Source organism: Pteropus vampyrus, unplaced genomic scaffold (assembly GCF_000151845.1).
Source record: "Pteropus vampyrus isolate Shadow unplaced genomic scaffold, Pvam_2.0 Scaffold45, whole genome shotgun sequence".
In the NCBI taxonomy this organism is placed as follows: domain Eukaryota; kingdom Metazoa; phylum Chordata; class Mammalia; order Chiroptera; family Pteropodidae; genus Pteropus; species Pteropus vampyrus.
Window position 1 is genome coordinate 4960002 of NW_011888826.1, and position 24986 is coordinate 4984987.

The window sequence follows — 24986 nt, forward strand, 5'->3', positions numbered from 1 at the left end:
TGCTGAGCAGCGCCTAGACTCACATTGGAGGCAACTGGGCTTGGTTTCTGGTGTGGCCTTTAGAGGCAACTATAAGCACAGCATCTGTGGATTGCTTGCTGAATTTTAACAGGTGGCCACAGAGGCTTGGGCTAAGTTTGGCATGCAGCTTAGGACTGTGCCATTGGACACCGACTTCACAAATCCACACTAATAAGACCAGGAGACTTAGGAGCTTTGCTTAGTACATAGAAACAGACACGAAACAGCAGCCAAAATGGGAAGACAAAGAAGCAGAAACCATATGAGAGAACGGAACAGAGAACCAGAAATAATGGAGTCAAGTAATCTAACAGATGCAGAGTTCAAAACACTGGTTATAAAGATGCTGGTTATAAAGGTTATAAAGTGAGAACTTCAACAAAGAGATAAAAAAAAAAAACATAAAAATGGAAATTATAAAAGAGAACCAGTCTAAAATGAAGAACACATTATCTGAGATGAGAAGTATATTAAATGGAATAAACAAAGTAAATAAAGAAGAAGATCAAATGCCCTATCTAGAGGACAGAAAAGCAAATCAGGGCACTTAATTAGAATGGCAAGAAAAATGATGCCAATACTATAAAAATAATTTAAGAAGCATATAGGACACTACTAAGTCTCCAAATATTTGTCTGATTGGAGTAACTGCAGAAAATCAAGATGTTGAACAGCTGTTTGAAGAAATAATGATGGAAAACTTCCCTAACCTGGTGAAGGAAATGGACATACAATCCCAGGAAGCTCAGAAAACCTCAAAAACCAAGGATCCAAAGAAGCCCACACCAAGACACATCATTATTAAACTACCAAAGATTAAATACAAAGAGAGAACCTTAAAAGCAGCAAGAGAAAAGCAGATAGTTACCTACAAGAAAGCACCCATAAGACTGGCAGCTAATTTCTCAAAAGAAACTATGCAAAACAGAAGGGCTTGGCACAAAATATTCAACCTGATGAAGACCCAGGATCTACAACCAAGAATACTTTATCCAGCAAAGTATTAGAGTTGAAAGACAGATAAAGAGCTTCTCAGACAAAAATAAGCTAAAGGAATTTATCACCACCAAGTCAATATTACAGGAAATGTCGGAGGGATTTCTTTAAAAAGAAAAAACATATCAAAAAGAGGAGTAAAGAATGGTAACAACTACATTCCCATCAATAAGTACCTCAAATGGAAAAGAATTAAGTTCTCCAACTAAAAGATAGAATGGATGAATGGCTAAGAAAACAAGACCCCTATATGCTTCCTACAAGAGACTCACTTCAGATTAAAAAACACACACAGACTTAAAGGAAGGGAATGGAAAAAGATATTGCCTAGATGGACCTAGAAGTTATTTAAGTCAGACAGAGAAAGATAAACACTATATAATATCACTTACGTGCAGAATCTGAGGAATAAAAAGAACAAACTAATCAAAAACAGAATCACAAATATAGTGGACAATTTGGTGATGGACAGAGGATAGGAGGTTTGGGAGGCTGGGAGAATGGGGGGAAGGGTTAAAGAAGTACAAATTAGTAGCTGATGGATGGTCACGGGATGGGGAGCATGACATAGGGAATGCAGTTAACATTAATATGTTGGCTAGGTGGAAGGTCAGGGGAGGGAGGGAGTAATTGGGGGGATCGTTTTATGAACTATATAGATGTCTAACCAATGTACTGTATACTTGAAACTAATTAAAATAAATAAAATTATAAAAAAATCTTCGTATAGGAAAAAAATTTCTCAAGATCCAGAAAGAATTCTTCATGAAAGACAATATTGATAAACATATTTCATCAAATTAAGAATTCTGTTCATCGAAAGACACTGTCAAAAAAGCGAATAGACAGATCACACTAGAACAAATATTATAAATGTATGTAATATTTACAATATGTGATATTATATATGTATATATAATAGATGTTCAGAATATTTAAAGAGCTCTTACCATTCTATAATGAAAAGACAAACAACTGCTAAATATAAGGGAAAAAAATTCAAAAAGATACTTTAAAATGAAAAACTATTCAACATTGTTAGCCATCTAGAAATGCAAATTAATACCACTAACACCTACTAAAATAGCTAATTAAACAACAACAACAACAACAACAACTTTGAGTTCAAGTCCAAATGTTAGTAAGGATGGTAAGGATGTGGAGTGATTAGAAATCAAATACATTGCTGGTGACATGGTAAAATGGTACAACCATGTTGGAAAATGTTCGACAGTTCAATAAAAATAAAATAATGTAAATATTTACCTACCCTATCAACTAAAAATTTCACACCTAGATATTACTCAAAGGAATGAAAAAAATGTTGCTGTTCCAGAATGTTCATAGCCATTTACTTATAATAACTCCATACATTTCAGATGCTCATTAACAGATAGATGGCTAAACAATTTGTGTATATCATACAACGTAATGTTGCTTAATAATCAAAAGAAATGAACTACTGATAGACAAAAAACATGGATGAATCTCACAAAAATTATGAATAAAAGAAGCTAGACACAAAACAGTACCTATTTATTATATGATTCATTTTATGGAAAGTTCCAGAACAGGTAAAACTCATCTATGTTTAAAAATATCAGAAAAAGTGTTGCCTACGGGAAAGGAGGATTCACCTGACAATGGCACAATAGAAATAGGTGATGGTAATGCTGTATTTCTGGATAATGCATTACTGGATGTATGTATTTATTAAACTCACTAAATTGCACACTTAAGTTTCATGTATATTGTTATTTTATTAACGATATACAAACAAACATTAAACTCTAGTTAGTAAGTTTGCTTTTCATATTGGTACTGCTCTCTGCGTATAGCAGAAATGAGCAAATGAGGACTATATGTAATGCCAGGAGTTAAGTTTCTCTTGACTGAAGGCAAGAAGAGAATTCTTTCTTGAAAGAGAGAGTAACAAATATAGAAAGACAAAGACTAGAATTTATGCTCTGATGTTTCTTGTTGTAATAGAATTGGATGTAACAGTTTAAATTTGTACTCCTAACTCCGTGTAAAAAATTCTCTTTCTTCTCCTTCTCCATCTCTTTCTCTTCCTTCTTTGCTCCCCCATATGCACACACACACATACACACAGACACACACACACTTCTCAACCCACATGCATATTTTCTAGCTCTATCTGCTCAGAAGTCCATAAACAATTATAACACCAAAGTAGTGAACGCATCTGGCACCTATATCTTGCTTACTAAATGCCATTGCCCTGCCCACTTTAGGAAGCCAGAGCTTCTTGGAGAAGAGCGTGATTCCAGCATTGGCAGGGAAACAACAAGGTGAAACTGGAAGCTTTCGTGTCAGAAAATATGTGTGATGGTCAGTTTATATATCAACTTGTCTAGACTCTAGCCCCAGTGACTCAGTCAAACAAGCACTAGTCTGAGTGTTGTGGAGGTGGTATCTACAAATATGATTAACATCTATATTTAGATGACTTTAAGTAAAGATGATTTTCCAGGATAATCTGCAAGGAACTGATCCAGTCAAGGGCCTGAAGAGCCAAAATGAGGTTTCCCTGTAAAGGAAGAAATTTGCCAGTAGATTGCAGTTTCGGCTCCTACATCAGAGTTCCTCATCTTCCAGAGAGCCCTGCAGATTGCAAATTTGCCTGGGTAGCTCCGCAGTAGTGTAAATAAATTATCTGCAATAAATCTCTATTCCTTTACTCTCTCTCTCTCTCCCTCTCCATCCATTTATCTATCTCCTACTGGTTCTGTTTCTCTGATGGAACCCTAGTAGATATAGTAGAGGAGTATAAAATGATGAAAACATAGTAATAAGATATAGCAGCTAGCTTGAAGAGGCTTCTAACTTACCCAATATGGGAATTTGGGTTATCAAAATAAATAATAGTTATAACTCACTGACGAAAGTAAGAATCCATGCATCCATCCATTTATCCATTCATTCATCCATTTATCTATACTTACATACATACATACGAAGATGGGAAACTTCCTTATAGTAAAATGCCAACTTATAAATGTAGAAGGAATAGTATAGTTAGAAAATCATGAATGGATGCTAAAGCTCTATAAAGGTTAGTGAGGAACAAGATATTTACATAGTCTCCAAGTATTTTCTCACAGGTTATTAATTACAGAGAAAATAGTAACTTTACAGTGGAAGATCATAGATCACATTATCTTAATTAAAAGATCTAAGTTAATATCATCAATATGGAGACAAATCATACTCATATGCCTCCAGATCAGATGCACTGAGAGGGCCGTAGCATCCTTCTATGGTATGCCTGACAATATACACAAGAGAATCTATTCATGAAGAAATAGCTAAATCCAAAATGAGGAAAATAAATGTGTGTTCTCCTTTAAAATGCAATGTCCATAAAGATTTTTAAAAGGCTGAGATTCAGGGATAAAAGAGACTAAATTAGCATAACAACAAAAGATAATTTATAATCCTGGATTAAATCCTGCATGAGAAAATAAAATTAGCTATAGGAACATTATTGGGATAATTTGCAATTTTGTCTGTGGATCAAATAATAGTATTGTATCAATGTTAAATTACCCAATTTTGATTATTTTACTGTGATTATAAGGATAATATCCTTGTTCTTGGGAAACATATTCTAAGTATTTAGGAGCAAAAGAGCTCAGTGTCTCCACTGTACTCCCAAAAGGCGCAGAACATTTTTCAGATATAAATAAATGTATAGTGAGAGAATGACAAGTCAAATGGGACAAAATATAAACAATTTAGGTAAAGGGATAAAAGAGTTCCTAAGTTACAAAACACAAACAAAACATATCTAAAGGAAAGCTATGGTGCCAAGACTGTATTTTGTAGTAAAAACCTCATGAGTATAAAGAAAATAGAAAGACTTGAGGAATTATTTCCATTGAAAGCAATCAATAACAAGCATAAAGATCAACAGTTAAGACAAAGTTGTTTTTTACATTCTGCCTCATTGCTATAGGTTAACTGGAATGTGAGACCAGAATTTTATTTCTTGATTCTGTAAAACTGTTACTTATCTTTTCATTTTTCTACTTTGCTTTTCAGTCTCTTATGTCTGGAATTCACCAAATCACTGGTTCTAATTGGATAGTTCTCCACAGTTTCAGAGTTAAAGAATTATCCTTTTTTATAAACCCCAACAGAAGGTAATCAAATATTTAACATAGCTAAATAGCAAAACATGGGAAAATGCCTTTTCAACTGGATCCTAAATAATTCTTAAGGACTTTTTTAAAATCTCATATTAGTAAATAGATGATAGCAGGCTTATTTTATTTGCAAGGAGACACTGTAATTGGACTTTGGAAAAGAAAGATAAAAAGACATGATTATATTGCTACGTTGCTGAATTGGAGGGAAGGGGGATGGACTTAAATTTATAATGTGTATTGAACTTCCCCCATTTGTAAAGACCTCTATTGTAGAACTAAATGGGTTGTATATGTTTTCTGTTTACTTCTCCTACAACCCTGGGTTCTCCAATTCCAAATAAATTTTTTTCCAAAGCTGCAATTACTGAGATTATAAATAATGTGAAGCATTGCAGCTGGTCCTGGAACATTTCCAGCACGTAATCACCTGTCTGTGCACTAATTCCTGCTATGATTAAGCCCCTTTATTTGCAGTAGGGTCTGACAGCTCTATTGTTTAAAATATCACCCATTAACAGAACAGGCATGAGCTCGTCTGTATTCTAACTAGTTTCCTCACATATTTTCTATGTCAGCTTCAGTTAACCTGTTGTACTGTATATTTGATGAGTGATCACTTTTTCTGGAGCCTGATGTTGTCCATAAAAGACTAATGATATGTGAGACCACAGCTTAGTTAGATATAAATACGGAGTCAAGCAAAGCCTTGTAGAAAACGTTAAAAACAAATTTAATGGGCTGCAGATTAAGGGAATAGACACAAAATCATTTGAGTTTCTTTTAAGATAAAATTCCAGGGCTTATATATGACAATGATAGCATTTCCCTTCATTTTGAGAAAACAAGCTTTTGACTAAATCTATGAAAAAAAAAGGTTTGCCATTTAAAATATATATTCAATATATCTTTCAATATATGTTCGATATATTTCTAACATATTACTAATAATGAAGAGAACATTTCCAAAATCTTTTTATTCTTTCTCTTAAACTCAACTCTAAATACTAATTAAATGTGGCAAATCTTGTGAAACAGATAACAGAGTTACAGAGCTCACTTTAACTAAAAGAATAATCTAAATACATTCTATAGGTGACCCTGAAAAATGGAAAATTACAAGGACTTATTCTGTTATTTGAACTGAAAATTTTGTGTGATCCTAAAAAGCACCATTGAGAAAAATTGGCACAGTCCTAAAGTGATCCAAATGAAGAAGCCAGGAAGAATAAGGAAGGCTTTGTGTTAATGCTCATGTTAAGTTCCATCTCCCAACTATATCTTATTCAAATTCATGCATGCCTTCCTAATATCTTCCACCTGCTACTGCTTGCATTTGTGGTTGCATCTCCTGTCCTTAATCAAATAGCACCCTCGTTCTGTTTCTGTAACCCACAGAGTGTGCAGTTATGTCTGCATTCATTTCCATTGTCTAATGTTTGCCTAAAGTTTGATCACAGACCACAGCAAGTTACAGTGATTGTACAGACACCCATTTGAAAAGAACACTCTTCTCAGATCCATCTGATCCACCAAGTACAGGATGGATAGATGGATTGATGATGATAGATTATAGATAGGGGTGTGTGTGTGTGTGTGTGTGTGTGTGTGAGAGAGAGAGAGAGAGAGAGAGAGAGAAAGAGAGAGAGAGAGAGAGAGAGAGAAATGATAGATGATACATAGAGAGAGAGAGAGAGAAATGATAGATGATACATAGATAGATAGATAGATAGATAGATAGATAGATAGATAGATAGATAGATTGATTGATAGATGATAGATGGACAGATGATAGGTGGATTGATGATAGAGAGATAGATGATAAATGAGAGAGAGAGAGAGAGAGAGAGAGAGAGTCAGAACTTCCAACTCCAACATTACCAGCCTCCTACTCATGTGCAGGACCCTTCTGATTTTTGCCTCAAGATGCACTTGTTCGTTGCATTTTATCACCAATTCCTAACCCTTCCCTTACATATAATGAACTTTTTTAGCCCTACTGGATCAAAGAATTTGAAAGGCCAGTCAACAGTTGTCAACCCAACCAATAAGAAGTAAAATATTCACATAAAAAAGTACTGTTTTGGTGCTCTTGGGTCTAGAGAAAGAAATGTTTGAATGGAGAGCCTCTGGCAGTCTTAACAAGATACACGTTGAAAAGAATTTATACTTTGAGAACAAGATTTTAAAAGTGGAGGATCCTAAATATGGAATTCAGAATTCAGTATTTCAATGAGCACAATATAAAACTGTTAAACACAATACACTTTCATTCAAACAAGCACATGGATGAATGGGTGTGAAGAGAACCAGGCTCTGTGCCATGTAAGTGGGACCCTTTTTCTCCTTCTCCTGCCCTAAAGCCCAGTATGCTGCCAAAGGACAATTCCTGTGAGGACAGGTAAATTTCATCACTTGTAAAAATTAGGCAAACATGTAGGTAGCAGCACAAATTAGTACTGAGTCTCTGCCATGTTTCTAAAAAAAAACAACAGTTACAATTACCCTTGAAACTGCTTGTTAAATGTCTAAAACTCTTTCAAAAACAGCAATTAGGAATGCTATTGAATCATCGATTATTTTTAAGCCACCTGTTAATTGCCATAAAACCTCTGTTGACATAATTTTTCTGCAGTTATTCAGTCTGTTACAAGTGAAAATTTTTATATAATTTTTGGAGATAAAGGCATACAAATCTAATTTTTTAAATTGCACATTTTAAATATGCTTAGAGAGCTTCTATCGGAAAATAAAAAGAAGAAAAGCCCAGACTGAGTCGATTTGAAAGGGGGAGCAAGGACACAATGTTACAAATAAAAATTGCCTACTTTATCTTCTCGGTATTTTTAATATTTTCCTCTTTAGAATTTCTTAAAGCTAGTTACATCTATATAGAATAGCAGAATCATATAAGGGTGCATGTATATATTGTATGTAAATATAATAAAAGTCACTTATTAGAATGTCATAATAAAGTACTCCAATTTAGATATATTTCAATTAAATATGCTATGTATGTGGACTGTAAAAATGTAGTACAGCTTGAGACAGTGTAAATATCTTTAAGAACATGGACTCTGCAGTCAGTTATTTTTGATTCCCACCTTTTTCAGTTGCCTTGGGAAAGTAACTTATAGATTCTAAGACTCGGTTTTCTCACCTGAAAAATGGGGAATATAAGAGTCCCATCCTCAAAGACTTATGGCATATAAAAGCATGCTCCACAGGGCAAATTAATCAAGACTGTAATGGTACTGTATCAGTCAGCTCTTGCTGAGATAATGCTGTGTAACAACTTCAAACTCTGAGATACTTAACAAAAACAGATGTTTGTCACTTATGTTACACAACAGGGGCTGGGTGACGGCAACTTGTGGCTCTGAGGATCTGCTGCAGGCATCAGGTGGACAATGGATTCGCTCTGCATGTCAGCTTGTGCTTAGAACCAGACTAGAGAAGTGGCCCCTATTTGATACATTATTCACATGGTGGAGGACAGAAATCAAGAGTAGTGGTTGAAATGTGCACCACCTCTTCAGGACCCTGCTTTAGCTGCCACCTGTTGCTTCTCACATTACATCTGGTCCAACTGGGCCACATGGCTAAGCCCATAGTCAATGGGACAGGAATGTATACCCTATGAAAAAGAAGGTAAATCACATGGCAAAGGATGTCTATGGGTAAATATTATATTCAAGGAGAGAAGTGAGGATTTGGACAATAATACAATTGATTATAGATACCAAGTGACAAAAACAGCTTAATGTAGTTTGATGAAAAAGAGAAATTTGCTAAAATAGACCATGTTAGGGCATTTTATATAATCAAAGAAAGGGATGAACAACTAAGTCATGGGCACATATTTGGGCTTCGGGGACGATGGGAAACAGTCTTGGCACAACTAGAACTCCGTATCTCTTCCACACATATGGGTTCCTTTCCCCTCCCCAAAGATTGAATTCCATCACATGGCAGAAGCTACAGCTGCCTCTGGCTCCCAAGACTCACAGTTTTTATCTTTCTCCAACAAGGATCAACTCCCTCTCTGTGCCATGTCTGGTCATAAAGGCCTAGAGAAGAATACTGATTGACTCAGATGTCTGTGTGGCAGAACCTAAATTAGGTGTCCCATCAGCTCTGAGTACAAGCAGGGGTCATTTCCCATAGGAGCACATGACAGAGAAGGCTGCCACAGGGTCAAACGAGTGCTCACCACACCAGGACACAGTTCACGTACGTATTCAAGGGTTAGAATTTATTTCTAGAACAGGTAGTATTTTGATTTCTATATTTAAATGTATTTTGTACATAGTACAACAGTTTACAGGGTGATTTTCAGTAATACAAGATAAAATTTACATATACAATTCTGAGCCCCATGTACTTCCTGAGAAGCAGCCTGGCTTCATGGAAAGGATACTGGATAGACAGTAAAGAAAGAGATTTAGGGGAGAATCTGGCTTCTTACTAACTAGCTGGATGGATTAGTTGCTTAAACTTGCTGGCCTCTCACTTCTTCTAGAATAAAGTCCAAATTAATTAGCATTCTTGCACCAACTAAGACTCATTCTCTTCTCCCCTTGATTGCACACCACACTCATCTTACATCCTATATTCCAATCCCAACTGTACTTCTTAGTCCTGGACAATAAATATTTGCCTGTCAGTCTTTCTGTTTGTCTAGATTTTTATACCAGGCCTCACTGCAAAAGGGGGCTTTGAGGGAAACCTAAGCGGGGCCTTGCTTCTGCAGAGTATCTGTTCAGGATTCTGGTCTGTGCTTATAGCTGATGGTCCTGCTGTGATCCTTGCTTTGGAACCCCTCTTGTCCAGTCTCCTTTCGCTCCTATATTCGTGCTTGAAGGAAGGCGAGGAAAGAGAGAGGGAGAAAGTTTCTAAGCTGAAATACATGTTGAACCTAAGTAGAATAGTGAAGATTGGAGGCTTGGAGCAAGATTGCAAGTTCGAGTTCGGACATAGCCAGTTATCATCCACGTGGACTAGACCAAGTCATTTCCTCTCCTATCGCCCTACATCCTTATCCATAAAATGGGCATGAATGTAGTACGCTGTCATATGGTTTGTGAGGGTGGAACAAGTTAACACATACAAAGTGCTAGAACAGTGCTTTGTACACAGCAAATGCTCAGTAAATGTTAACTATTTTTAATAGATCTAGGTTTATGTGTGATTGAAATGTGTTTGTATAACTATAAATAAAACATGTATATAAAGTATACATACAAACCTGACATATATGTATAAACAAAAACATATACGCAGATGCATACGTACACACGGGGAAAGAATCATCCCTCACAAAGGAGAAAGACCTCCATGAGGTGATTTTGTGCTTGTATCACTGCAGTATTTCTTGGGCCACATTTCTTCTTAATGGTCAGGCAGCAAACAAGACCTGGAAGGTGCGTACTGATGGTGACTGTGCTGTGGGTACAAATGGCTTCTCTATAGTCCTACCATGGGAAGCTTCTGGGTTCACCTTGAGGTATGTACAGCAATGTATTTCTCTTGGCAGTACAACAACCTATGGGACTACAAGAGTCTGCAAAAGCACTCATCCGGTTTAGCCAGGTGTGTGGTGGCGGGTAAACTGTAAGAAGAATGATGGAGTATCTCCCTGCCCTCCGCTGCCTGGCTGCGTCATCCTTCGATGAATTAACACCTTCTTATAACTTTCAAAGTATCTACCATCTATTTGACTCCACTGAAATATTTGTGAAATGATTATTTTTAACTAAGATGCTTCCACAGAGAAGAAATATGAAGAAATTTCTGATTCTTTCATAAGAAGTGAGTTTTTTAATTCCTGACAACTGTTCATCATTTAGAAAAATTCCAATGGTATTTCAATGGCATTCTCTAAGAAAAAAAAAAAAAAGCTTTCAATGGGGACCACATATTAAAGCAATTCATGAAGCCATGTATCTTCATATTACTTGAATAATGTCAGTAATCAGTCTTAGATTATCTACATATTTTATATGTCAAACATGGAAATAGAAAAATTGCCACAAATAAGACAGAATACACAGAGTAGCTGTATACCATAGTGGTAAATAGTACAGACTTCAGCAAAATTCACAAATGAGTATAAGACATCTATTACTTTTTTAAAAAATTATCTTTGCTTTTTATTGACAGACTTTTTTTTATTTTAGAAAGTTTTTTTATTTTAGAAGGTTTTTTTAATTTTAGAAAATGTTCAGCCATACCTAAAATAAAATGGTGCAATGAATGCCTGTATGCCACAAGATAGTTTTATCACTGAAAAACAAATTCCCACTTGCTTCCCCATTACAGTGACTGTCTCTTTCCAGCAGCTGCTGAGCTATATACTCCATCTTCATAATTTTACCTTGCCAGATTTCATCTAATTGTGAATGGCATTCCATTGCTTAGATATACCACAACTTGTCTATTCATTAACCAGCAAAAAGAATTTGGGTTATTTCCAGTTTGGGAGATTATAAGTAAAGCAATGATAAACTTTCACATATATGTTTTTAAGTGAATACTTTCCTTTCTCTTGGGTAAATACCTAACAATGGAATTGCTGAATCATATGGTAAGTGCATGTTTAATTTAATAAGAAATAGCCAGATTATTTTCCGAAGTGGCTCTATGATTTTAGATTTCCGACAGACATGTATGAGTGTTCCAGTTGCTGTGCGTGCTTGTCAGCATTTTGTGTCACTATTTATTATTGTAGTCATTCTGATAGATGTGAGTAATGCTATATTTTTGTGGTTTTAATTTGTATGTTCCTAAGAACTAAATAATGTTGAGAATGTTTTTATGTGCTTATTTGCCTACTATATATTTTATTTAGTGAAACGTCTCTCCTTTTGAAAGTCCTTTATATATTCTGGACACACATACTTTGTCAGATTTATAATTGACATACATTTTCTTCCAGTCTTGAAACACTTGTCCTTTTATTCTCTTAAGAGTATGTTCCACAGAGAAAAATATTTTCACTTGGGCGATGTCCAGTTTGTCAAGTTTTTTCTTTTATGGGTCCTACTATTGGCATCATATCTAAGAACACTTTCTAACCCAAGGTCACAAAGACTTCCCCCTCTATTGTCTTCTAAAAGTTTTACATTTCGCATTTAGGCTTGTGATCCATTTTAAGTTAATTTTTATATAAATTCCAAGGCATAATTCCAGATTTACTTTTATGCATATGACTAGCCAATTGTCTTGGCACAATTTGTAGAAAAGCCTATCACTTCTCTAGTAAAATGCCTTTTTACACTTGTCAAAAATCACTTGACCATATTTGTGTGGATGTATCTCTAGACTCTTTATTCTCTTCCATTGATCTATATGTTTGTCCTTTCACAGAATCACATTGTTTTGATCACTGTAACTGTAGAGTAAGTCTTAAAATAAGGTAGAGTGAGTCTTCGAATTTGATTGTTCTTTTTCAAAATTATTTTGGCTTTTCTAATATCTTTGGCTCTCTCTATAAGTTTTAGAATCAATTTGTGAATATGTACAAGAAATCCTTTTGGGATTTTGATTGGGATTACACTGAATCTACAGATCATTTGGGGGAGAATTGGCATGCTAACAGTATTATTTTTTCTAATGCACAAATATATTATACCTTTGGTTTATTTAGACTTTCTTTTATTTCTTTCAACATATGGTACAAATTTTGTAAGATTCATACCTAAATATTTCGAGTTTTGATGTAAATATAAACAATACTGGTTTTTCCCATTTTTATTCCTAGTTATTCCAACCAGTATATAGAAAACATTTGTTATTATATAATAACCTCATATTCAGTGACCTGGTAAACTTGATTATTAGTTCTAAAAGTTTTTCTATAGATTCCATGGAAATTTTTATGTAGACCATCAAGTGATCTGTGAATCAATACAGTTTTATTTCTTCTTCTCTAATCTATATGCCTTTATTTCTCTTCTTGCCCTATTGCACTGGCTTGGACTTCATTATGATTTGAACAGGAGTAGTAAGAGAAGACATCCTTGCCTTGTTCTGGCCTTCGGAGAGCACTCCGCCACTTACCATTCTACCCTGGAGAATGTTGTTTTTCTGTTTTAGCAGGCAGTCATCCCACATAGGTCCAAATGCAAGTTCTGTCCCGCCTTCTTTTGATGTTGGCTCCATCGTCAGTTGTTTTCAAAGGCTTTCCAATGCTATTTGGGTCTTCCCAGCACATTCACCACACAAGGGTTAGTCTGGTACTTAAGCAGTGGTTCACGTATATGGAGTTCAGTTCTTGAACAGTTGCTGTGTGTATTTGGTGACCCTGAAACTTATGTTAGTTCATACACAGAATTAGGAGATACTCTTCTCCAGCACACTGCAATTTGGGATTTGTCCTGCAATCTCTGACCCCCCTGTCTCTCTCCCCTTCTTCTGTCAGAAAGATGAAATTCTCAGAGTTTAACCTCCCATGCTGACACGGAGTTCCACAGAACTGAAGCTGTTCCCATCATATGTCACTGTTCAAGTTTTGAATTTTGTCCCTAATCCACCTATTTTCAGGATCCTCAGGCCATTATTTATTTGTTTGCTTGTTTGTGTGTGTCTGTGTGTGTGGTTTGTTTGTTTGTTTGTCTGTATTTTATCTAGAGCTTTTAGTCATAATCAGTGATAGAGATGGACAGTAGTCAGCTTAGCCCATTTTGGCCAGCACTGGAAGTCACCTTGAATCTTTTTTAATCCTCCCCTTTTTTTTTTTTTTCTTTTACTGTGCTATCAGCTTGTATTTTTTAAGAAATTGAATCAGTTGACCTGTATCATGTCTCACAATCTGGATTTATTTGCTTCCACATCTTGTTATTCAACATTTTTTCATCCGTATGTTTTTAGTAAACTAATTGCTGGCTCCCAAGTCTTGTTTAGCTGTTTAACTATGGACAAGTTTCTTTAGGTCTTTAGGTCTCAGTTTCTTCTCCGGAGGGAATAATAACAGTAGTTACTGCATAAAATTTTTATAAGGAATAAGTGGAATAACATATGTAAAGAGATTTCTAAAAGAGTCTTAAGATATGCAGAAACGTGAATATAGTGAATATAGTGGTTTAACTAAACAGGGATTTTCTTTTATTCAAGTAACTAGGAATCCAGGAGTACATAGGCCAAGGCTGGTGGAGCCGCCTAAGTATACCATGCAGTACTCGGCAGCATCTAGCTTCTCGCTCCATCATATAAATGAGCCTCTGTGTACTGGCCCCTGGTTTGCTTATTTCTTCACTGCAGGCTGAGACCTATTAGCTCAAAAAACTGCCAATAGCAAACTCAAATTTTTACACATGCAATTTTAAAGATAGTCCAAAAAAGTACTTTGTTAGCCATTTGTTAGGCTTTCACCCCTAAGAATGTAAGTCGCAGCCTTTTTGTCTAGGAAGTTCACCTCTATTTCTAATTTGCTGAGTATTTTTACTACTAAAAACTATTAAATTTTATCAGATGCTTTTTCTTTACATATTGAAATAACATTTTTTGCCCTTTATTCCATTCGCATAGATTTACATTGTTGGATGTTTCATGCTGAACATTTCTTGCATTTCGAGGATAAACTCCACTTGTTTGTGATGTATTACTCTTTCTGATATATTATTGGATTTGGTTTTCTAATCTAATATTTTATTGAACGCTTTTGCATTTATGTTTATAAAGGATATTAGACTGTAGTTCTATTCCCTTGTGATATCTTTGGTTTTGGAATTAGAATAAAACTGAGCTTCATAAAATAAATTAGGAAGTGTTTCCTTCTCTGTTTTCTGAAAGAATCGTATAAGACTGGTATAATTTCTTCCTTAAAAGCTTGATAAGATGCAACTGCAAAGTTCCCTGGGCTTTATTTGTGAAATTGTTTTTAATTATGAAGTTAATTTTTAAATAGAGATAGGGCTGCTCACATTTACTATTTGTTCTTGTGTCAGTTTTGATGCTGCCGAGTACTGCATGGTATACTTAGGCGGCTCCACCAGCCTTGGCCTATGTACTCCTGGATTCCTAGTTACTTGAATAAAAGAACATAGTTGGAGAAAGTTGTTATATGTGTTACAGCTGCATGCATTATAAACCCTGCAAGACAAGATTATATTTTTCATTATACAGTTCAAGTGTTTATAGAGAAATCAAGAGGAAAAGGATTGAAGGATAGTCTTTTGCATCACTCAGATATTCATCATTTTCAAGGTTCTTTTTTGTCCTGAGGATCCAAGTTCCCATCTGCTATCATTTTCCTTCAGCCTGAAGCATACCTTTGAGCATTTATTGTAATGTATGTCTCTTGGTGACAAATTATATTAATTTCATTTTACCAAACAATGTCTTTTTGGTTTTATTTTTGAAAAATAGTGTGTGTAAGGAATGTAGATTAAGTAGACATCTTAAGTCTTGCCTTTGAAGGCTTTCTAAACATCTTAATGAGGTAGAGTGCTTAATTGAAATTACCTCACGTTTTACATTTTTTCTATACAGTAAATCTTTATATATATTTATACACAAGCACACACGCGCACGCACACGCGCGCACACACACACACACACACAAGTTTTTCTCTACCCACCACTCTTTTGAGTGGAAATTTTATCCTCACTCTTTGGCATACAATTCAAATACCACCTCTTCTATGAAGTCTTGCTTTACTATCTTAAGAAGAGTTTGCTGTTCTGCCCACTGTGCTAGCCAGAGAAGTACTATTTTCTTAGTCTCCATATTTATAATATGTATTAAATCTTAAATAAGAAAAGAACAAGTCACAAGCACAGATGCTGAAGATATCCTAAGTGAGAGTTATCTTATCTGAACATTTCTTCTCACTTTCAAATCCATACACTCCATTTAGAATTTCGGCATGCAATTATGTTAATCTTTTGTTTATCGATCAAATTATGTGATCTCCTCTATTAATGAATTTTTTATGTGATTTCTTATTGTTGTCACCATGAGGTTTTTGATTGCAGATTTGTTGCATTTGTTTATCTTCCTATATTTACATGTATGGTTCTAACTCTTTACTTCTTTTAAATAATTAGTACTAGATAGTGCATTTACAATGACAATTCCAATAAACAGAATGTCCAATGAAATTGGAAAGTCATCAGAAGAGTTCTAGAATACCTCTTTATTATCCCTGAAACAATGCGTGGCTCTAGCCCCAAGCATAAGGCTACACAAAGAGGTCTGATAGAATATACTACCACTCTGGGCAATTTCTTTCATTCTTAAATGATATTTTCAATGGATATAGAATTCTGGCTTGACAGTTGTTTTTCTTTCAGCATTTTCTAAAGGTTATTCTATCTTTTCTTGTTTTTCACGGCTTCTCATGAGAAAGTGGATGTTAATCATTATTTCTCTATATGTAATGTGTCAGTGTTCAAGATTTATTATTTATCTTTGGCCTTTAAAAATTTACCATGTTGTGCCTTAGCCCTAGATTCCCTCACTTGTAGTTGTGTAACATCTTGTACCTAAATATTACTATCTTTCATCAAATTTTCAGCTATAATATCTTCCAGTATATTTTCTGCTCCATTTTCTCTCTTTTCTCTTTCTGATATTATATGTATGTCTGATCATTTTACCTACTCTAACAAAACATTGTTCATTTTTCAAAACTTTTTTTGTTATTCATCTTTGACCATTTCTATTGCTTTATCTTTGTGTTCCTTTACTCTTTACTCTGTCATATTCATTTGATTATTGTTTTTTGAGTGATTTTTTTATTATAATTCTAATTTTCAGTTTATAAATTCCATTTATTTCTTATTGTTTTTATTTCTCTACTGAGATATCTTATTTCTCTGCTGAAATTCTCATTCACTGAAAATATAATCTGTTTTACTTCATTGACTATTGTTATAATAGCTGCTTTAATACCATTTTCTTTTAGTTTCAGTATCTGGTTTATCTCCAGATCGAACACAATTCATTTTATTTTCTCTTAAGAATATGTTCCATTTCTTGGATCTTGGTATATTGAATAGTTTTGGATTGTACCTTAGACATTATGAATGCTAACAGATCCTGGATACTGTTATTTTCTCTGATAATGTTGTTTTCTTTGTTTTAGCAGGTAATTTTCTAGGCTGGTCTTAAATTTCAAATTGGTTTTTGGACAGCAGTTCAGTTTCAGTTCAGGTCTTTTGTCTTCACCTGAGCTGCTTTGAGTCTGTTTCACGCATACGTGTTTCTGGGGTCAGTTGGAGATATTGTGGATAGAGATTAGGGATTTCTTCTCTGCCTCTTTCCCTTCCAGGATAACCCCACTCTCTCCAGTAGTCAGTATCCTGGCTTCCCTTTGGTTTCTCAGGCCAAAAGAAAATGAGTTTTTCCATTTGTGCCCCTCCCACCACTATGGGAGCCAATATACTTAGCCCCAGACTGAAAGCCATGGAGATGGAAACTTATTTGTATGGATCCATGTCTCTCCTCCTTTAAGCTTGAAGATCTGATGGCACTCTCCATCACAGTCCGAGCTCTGCAGATATACTCACACATATAAAATAACGGGCAAAAAGGATAGTTTTTGAAGAGTGGCTTGCAGTAGCAAGGACGGGCAACGCAAACCGGTAAATAGTCATCAATGGGGACCAATTAGATAATCTCAGGTACCTCTGTAGAATAGAAAACTATGCAGATGGCAATTCTATGTAGATTGACTTGAAGCAGTCACCTAAATATACTGTATTTTTAATGAAAAAAGAAAGGTGTAAGGAGTGTAGATAGAGCATCGCCATTTGTATACACATAAAGACTATGCATACATATGTTTGTATATTCACAAAGGTGGCCGGAAGATCTGTAAGAAACTGGTAATAGGGACTGCTTCTGAGGAGAGCAGCTGTGTCAGGGAGGAGGGAAAGGATGGGTGGGACCCTTCTTTTCATTATACAACTATCTTTTCCTTTTAGATTTTGTGTTCTAGACATGTATTAACTATTTTTAATATTGAATAAATAAATTTAAAAATTTGGGCCCAGTCTCAGGCAGATATGGATTGTTTATTCCAAATAGGGATTTAAAATTTCTTAATTCACTGTCAATAGTTGAAAATCAATAGCTATATGTAAAAAGCCCCCTTTTTTCTGTTTCTTTTTTTAAAAAAATCAGAAAATCTAGCAGCACTTGGCCAACATTCCCATAGGGCATCATGAGTTGGAGGTGGTGGGAGCCACTATCTCCTTTAGATAGAGCAGGAGGCTCACATTTGTCACAAGAACCTTCTAAACTAGATGCTCTTGAAAAAGGAATTCTATGGTGTTTATTTTTTAAATGCCTAGGATAGAGGCTAGCATATAGTAAGTGCTCAGTAATTTTTATTTTAAAATAGAAAAAAAATTTCCATATTAACTATAAACTTTAGTTCATTGGCATGAACAGGATAAGAAAAGTGGAGTAGGAAGGGGCTCTTTCAATGAGATAATTCTTATTTTATTCTGAAACGACTGCTGTTAACATGCAATGCATGTATATTGTATTTAGAGAAACTCCCATTATTTTCCATGACTTTGCAAGGGCTAACATATACCAAAAAGTATAAAGGTACTTGAAGAGTAGAAATTACTGTTTCCAAATAAATATTTCTAGAAAATAAATTCTTTTTCAGGAAGACTTTTTTTTTTTTTTTAATTTAACGATACATTCCAGAGAAACTAATTTGTAATCTGTTCAGGATGTGCCTATGAGTTAATACATTCATTTTTCTAACAAAAAAAAAAATTAAAAATGCCTATCATCTAGTATGCAATTCAGAGAATGGAAACTGGCACAGAAACTAATTACAGCACACAAAGAAAAAAAATCTGCTATTTTGATGAATGTGTGTTTTTCTAGCATTTCTGTTATTTCAGTTGGTAATTGCAGAAAATAGTTTTAGTGGGGACAATTGTTATGGTTTTCTATGTATTTCTTTTCTAAGTTATGAATAAGGCAGTGTTCCTGACAAATATTTTGGGATCCATCTGGAAAGAGGGAATAATGAAAAAGCTCCAGCAGATAAGCTTTTTTGTTTCAATGTCTCTCTTGTTTTAAACTGTTAAAGTAAAAATATATATGATGAGAATTATGAGACTCAGAAACTTCCACGTATACACGCAGTTTTGAATGAACAAAAATCTATAGAGTGCTTAAATATTTATTTCAAGGAGAGGAATACAAAAAAGCAAGAAACTTGTGGACTCGAAGTTTGTTGGATACAGGTTAAGATCAGTTCAGAAAGGCTAGCTCAACCACCAGCTGTTTCTTTCTGGAGCACATTAGGGACATTCTTTGGCAGAGTGAAATTTAAAATTAAAAAATAAATTATATTCCATGGTATTATGTAGTCTCAGGGCCTAGAGTTCAGCTGTTAGGATGAGGAGCTTGATGGGGTCCAGGGAACGTGAAAACAAAAGAATTAATATATAAGAAAGAGATCTGTTCTAAAACAGCATGAAAGTGCCAATATTCCATATGTTTATAACCATGAATTTTCAAATAAATTTCACAATTTATTCTATAATGAGTTAAAAATCCTGCTTGCTACTGGCATGCATTTCAAATTTAAAACACATTTTTTCCATTCAACTAATGTAATAAATGATGCCTGGGACCTCAGGGGAGCCTTAAAATCCTTGACGAGTCATAGAGTTGGCAATGTACTGTATATTTTAAATGAAACAACAACAAAAAATATAGGACAAAACAGAAGAAATTTAATTTGTTTTTTAAAATATATTAATATGTACTTTAAAGACTGGTTCTTGAGATAGAAATTAATCAGAAGTAGTAAGATAAACTAGCAAAAAAATTATAAAGATCTGTTTGGTTAATTGCAAAAAAACTTCAAAGTTTCTTTCCTCCCTAATGTTATGTGAGATTTCTTGTCTCGAATATAAATAGATCATTATTGATAGCCTTATCTTTATCAGCTATAGGTAAGGTTGTGGAAAAGAGAGATTTTCCTCAGGAAACTGGGCACAAATAGGAAAGGAAGAGGAGAATTAAAGTGTATGAATATATGTTATAAAAGAGGTAAAACCTTCAGTGAAATAACTTGGTTTGATGACAGATAGAATCAAAAATGGAAGCATGAATGGTCATGAGTCCCTCAAAAGGTCTGAAGAGTGAGGTGCTGCGTGGGGTCTGTGCATTGGTGAATGGACACAGCAAAGACAGTATATTCATTGGTGCTTCATGAAACTGGTGGTGCTTCATGGACCCAGCTGGTGGTTTTCAAACTATATCACCAGGGTTTACCATGGAGCCTGCATGTGGTAGGGGTTCATAAGTATTTGTGGAATAAGTGAGTGAACAAATGAATGGACAAACGAATCCTGATACCTGGAATAGTTTTCATATCTTTACATACACGCACGTCTCCCCATCATCAGATAATAGCACCAGATAGGTTGGCAGGACAGGACAGGACAGGGCAGGTGGGAAAACCTCCTGCCCAGGGTACCCTGGCTCCTCCCCACCAGTCCTTGGGAACATGGCAGAGGCTTGGACTGTGAACCTTCCTCAGTCTTGCTTCTCTGCCCCTCCAGGCTCTGAGGATACTTTCCAAGGTTTATCTTTGCACTTGAAGGTGAGATAAAGAGGCACAGAAGGGTCAAGGCAACTTTCCCAAGAGGACTCAGCAAGAACTACAAGAGAATGATTGAATCAATCATGCTTAAATTTTTTTTTTAAGTACTTTCTTATCATAGAGTTTCTTTTAATTTTTACTTACTCTTGATGATAGGCAATTATTTTATTTGGTAAGAAGGGCTTTACTGTAAACATTTTTCTGAGGAGAAACTTGAGACTAGGAGTGGCTAACTAACCCGCTTATGGCTGGTAAGTGACAGAGCTAGGACTAGGAGCCAAAGAATCAGATCACGAGGTCAGCACTCTTGCTGCCAGTTGATTCTCAGCATGTCAACATCCATCTAGGCTCATGTTTTCATATAGGCAGAGCATCAAGCTGAGCCTAATCTCAGCTTCCACATTCCTTCTTCTCCCACAGCTGGGTCTCCTTAAACTCCACCTATAAACTTGGCATTGCTTTGGATCATCATGTTGCCACCAGCCCAGTGCTGCCCCCCTCCTGAATGCCAGTTATCTTCAAGGTAGGACCACCTGGCTGTGCTTTGGGTAGCTCCCTTCCAAAGACCCCAATGGTCTGCTCTTGCCTCCATACACTCTGGCCTGGGACTCATGATCTGCCTCTACTCTGTCCTCCCCACTGGTTGCTGACCATTAGGTTTTTGCATCCAGTAGTAATGTCATTTATTCAGCATGGATTGAGCAACTATCAGGTGCAGGCACATGATAGTTGTGAGGATTCAGCAATAAGCAAATCTGAGCCCTGCTATCATGGGGCTCACAGTCTGTCAGGTAGGATTGACACTGAACAGAGATGACAAATATGATGACTATCATAAAATGAGGACTGCAAGGAACTAAGAGAGCTGATCTGGACTGGGGAGAGCAGGCTAGTGAAAGCCTCCTGACACACTTTGGATGACACCATCATTTGCACACCATACTGACATCTACACACCTGTAGCTGGATTAGTTTTTCCAACTTCTGTTCCTCCTTGTGATCTCATGTGAAGTCCCGGCCTGTTCCTCCCCACTACATGTAGTGATAAATCACAGACCACTGTGATACCAGGATATGAAAAAAATTATCTCTTATAAGCATGTTCCCTTTTTGTAGTGTATTATTCATTTAAATTGTAAAAAAAAAAAATATTTTTCAGTTTTTTTTTTCGTTAATTCACATCTTTCCAAAAGTACACGCCCTTTGTAAAAGACAATCTACTAAAAACGAGCATTGTATAAATGAGTCACCCTAGCAGCATATTGGTTCAAAAGGCTTACCTGAGCACAAAAGAATATATTCAGGAATATATTACTGATCAACTCTGTTAATTCAATTTTTGAAATGTGGTTCACACGTCTGAACTATGTTTCAGCATGGGTCCATTCGTGGACTTTCACAAAGCACTTAAAGAATCTTGGAGTCTATCCTTGACCCACTGAGTTCTCTGGGGTCTGGGCTGAATGAGAAGAGTTTAAATTTCCAGGATGGCCCAGCTGCCTGAGCAACTTGGAACCTCTGTAGACCTGCACTAGTCATGCAAAGGCACGACGTGAGGGGGAAGGGGCGGCCTTGCAAATCCCAGCATGCTCCTGCTAGGGGAATAAGGACTCACTGAGAGTCAGGATTAGGGAAGGAAGGCCTGGAGTGCTGTATGGGGGATTGGGAGGGAGCAAAGGCTACAAAGAGAATCTAGTATGACAATGTAAAGCAATCGTTTGGCTTTTTGCCAAAGACAAGAAAAGCCTGATTATATTGTATATTTTAGAATTCTCTTTCTATTCCATTGAAAACAAGGAAGCAAAAGCTTCTCTGTGTCATAAGAAATCAATTCCTTAGCTGCCATGTCTGCTTAGCACAATGTTTTTCTGTTATACCATTAAAAATGCCATTGGTTAGTGTGATTACAGAATGAATTCCAATCCATGTTTAATCCTTTAAAAATTATCTTTTGCTTTTAAAGGGTATAAAAAGCATATGGATGAGCATATTAATCACAGTTACTATTTCCAGGGCCTGAGTGAAAAGGCTTATTTATATTAATGGTGTATGTGGCTGAGCATACCAGTCTAGAAATCTTTTCAATTACCAAAATTCTCTCTTCTGCTGCAGCAAGAATATAACTGAAAGAATTAATTACCATAACAGTACACCCATCCATGTTACCTTTCTGAGGTAACTTGTTGCTGTTTGAATCAAAGTTACAGATTACATATTGTCAGTCACAACACTTAGGCCATGATTGACTCTGCCAAAATATCTAGCCACATTCTCTGGCTCTGTCTCTGAATTAATTTGTAAAGTCCCAAATGTATCCAGGTGGGTTCTCTGGAAAATCAAACATTATAAAATTATTTCTTATTCACTTACAGTAAAATCTCTTGCAATCAGTTCCTTAGTTGAAAATTGGCACCATGCCAAGCATCACACACATGGGCCACCAAACCACTGGATATAGAATATCATGCAGCCATAAATATAAAAAATCATGTCAGAACCAGGCAGGCAGAGTTATTGCACATCATCAGTGGCCTGGATCCTTGAAGAGTATTTTAAATCCAGAAGAGGAGACATCTTGGTAATGATAAACCAACGTCAGTGTCATGTAACAAACTCACGTTAAACAAGATGAGATAGGCCGTCTCAGATTTCTTCTCTACTATTTTTCTTTCCATGAGGTGAGACAAACTCTTTCCATCCAAAAAGGATGCTCACTTCAGTATATCACTTCCAGAGATGAAGAAAGTTTCCATTATTGTTAACTCCATATTACAACCATAAAAACAAGTGATTTTTTTTTTTAGCCAACTTCACAAAATGCTGTGAACAACTAACACATTTTTTCTACCAGTTAAAAAAATAGAGAAGCATCAATACCTACACATCTGGGATGCCAGATCAGGACCACAGGAGCCTACAAGTGCGTCAGGACCCGAATATCAGTTTTGGCTCCTTCCACTAGATGTTAGCCCAAGGAACAAAAACTGGGAAAAGCTTTCAAGATGAAAAGAGTGACCTGCAGCCTGTAAAACTGAGGTGTTTTCACATTACTTCATATTTCTTCAATTTATCAGAATAAAATATGAGTAAGCAGAGAAACCCAAATACAGTATTGCAAATTGCTTATTGGGGCTTTTGCTGGCTCTGTTTATTAGTCAGATAAAAGGAAGAGATGAATTAAAAGTTTTAGAAGTACCACCTATCAGGGAGGTTGCCACACAGCTCGTCTATGTCCCTGAAGTATGGTAACCAGAAGGACAGTAATTGTTGCTTCTTCACCAGAAAACAAAACCAAGACGTTACTTAGCTTTAATATCTTGACAGGCAGGAGCTCTGACACTTGGCTAACGTTGTCTTCCTCAGCATCCTGAGGGCCAGCATTTATTGAGCACCTACCACATGCTTTCCATATTAATTCATTTAATCCCTACAGCAACTCTGTTTGTTCAGGTCCTTCAGGAAGCAGACATCAAAATGGAATTTGATTGGCAAGAGATTTATGGGGGAGACAGATTTGAGGAAAAAGGAGCGGGGAGCTGGGAGATGTCACATTGCCAATCTAACTGCTGTAGGAAAGATTAAGAAGGAAGAAAAGCTTAGACTACAGCGCAGTTTTAATAAAAGTCTATAGGGAGTACCTGAGCCAAGGTTGCTCATCGAAGGAGCCCACAGCAATCAAGGACAAGCGTGCCTTCTTGTCACTACCGTTGTGTGTCTGGCTGGCAAGAATACTGCTGTTGGGCCATCTGTCAATTGACTCCTCCTACAATCAGAGATCTGAGAGGGACAGTTCCCAAATTAGGAGAGAAACCACGCAGTGAGTTAAACAGGAGAGGTTTAATATAAAGAATAATTAAACTCTGATAAAACAGTGACTATAACACACAAAAACCCTCTACATCATACCCAAGGGCTTAGGGAGAGAACCAAAGGAAAGACAAACTGAAAAGGACCCCTCCCCAAGGCTAGGCTTCAGACCACGCTGCAGAAGGTAGAACCAGCTCCTCAGACAGGAGAGACATTTGCTGGTTTGCCGGTCACTGGGCACGCACAAAGCTGCTCTCTGGCATACAGGCAGGGTGCAGGTGACTAGCGACTGGTGACAGGTATGCAGAGAGTGCAGTGGTTCAGAGGGAGCCACACATGGGCCTGCAGAGGGAGTCAGGTACCAGACTGGGCAGCGCACCTTCAGAATGCTGGTCTCCATGTCGAG

At 36.2% G+C, this 24986-nt stretch overlaps 1 pseudogene; it reads left to right on the forward strand.

Annotated features, from left to right (window-relative positions):
• LOC105291434 overlaps window positions 1–24986 on the forward strand; it is a 103285-nt pseudogene that overhangs the window by 16400 nt on the left and 61899 nt on the right.